Below are 868 nucleotides of genomic sequence, written 5' to 3'. Positions count from 1 at the left end.
GATGGAAGTTTGCTTGACCAAATGCCAGATATACTACACTATACTGGCTTTCCTCAACTGATAGAACCATGTACTCCCCCATTAGCCTTGCATTTTCATTAGTGAATGCCATATTCAGTTGTGTTGCTCCCAGATTAGCCTCGATGACTATTTGATTCAGATTTTCGTCTACCATGCCTTTATCTTTCTATTTTTTGCGTGTTTCCAACTATTGTTTTCTTCAAAACTTGAATGTTCGTTTGATCGATCTCGGATCAAATTGAGCAAGATCGCTAGTTCTCGAATTTCGCATACAAGGTTCTAAAAAAGGAAGCAAGAGACACTGTAAAAATTTTTTAATATAATAAATTAAACCCCAAAAACTTGATCGTTTGATTTTTCACAAATAGACGAGATCATGAACGAGTAATAAAATAGCAAATAGAGTATCAAATCCATGATGACTATGCATTTCATCAAGAAAAAATTAATTGCAACTTATATCGAATAACAACTTAAATCCCTAAATTATTAATTACACTAGTGAAAGCAAGTAAATGTATTTTTCAAATATGTAAGATGCATTACTAAGATGTCGAATCCCTCTTGTTATTCCAATTATGTGTAACAATGAAAGTGACAATTTGAAATCATTTATGTTGGTCAATGTTTTTAATTTAATTGAAAGCATCTCTCGGTAACGATCAAATCTATTCCCCTCATGTGATCCTTCTATCTCTCAATGAAAGATGGAAACATGATAAATGCACTAACAAGTGGTAAAAGAAACCATATAAAGTATAGAAGTATATCTCTATCCTTTATCAAACCTTACAATGTTTATTATATTATGCTTAAACCCTATTGTCTCTCTCAATAATAATAAAAT

The sequence above is a fragment of the Olea europaea genome, chromosome 18, assembly GCF_002742605.1.
Source record: "Olea europaea var. sylvestris chromosome 18, O_europaea_v1, whole genome shotgun sequence".
NCBI classification, from domain to species: domain Eukaryota; kingdom Viridiplantae; phylum Streptophyta; class Magnoliopsida; order Lamiales; family Oleaceae; genus Olea; species Olea europaea.
This window is presented reverse-complemented; position numbering follows the sequence as displayed.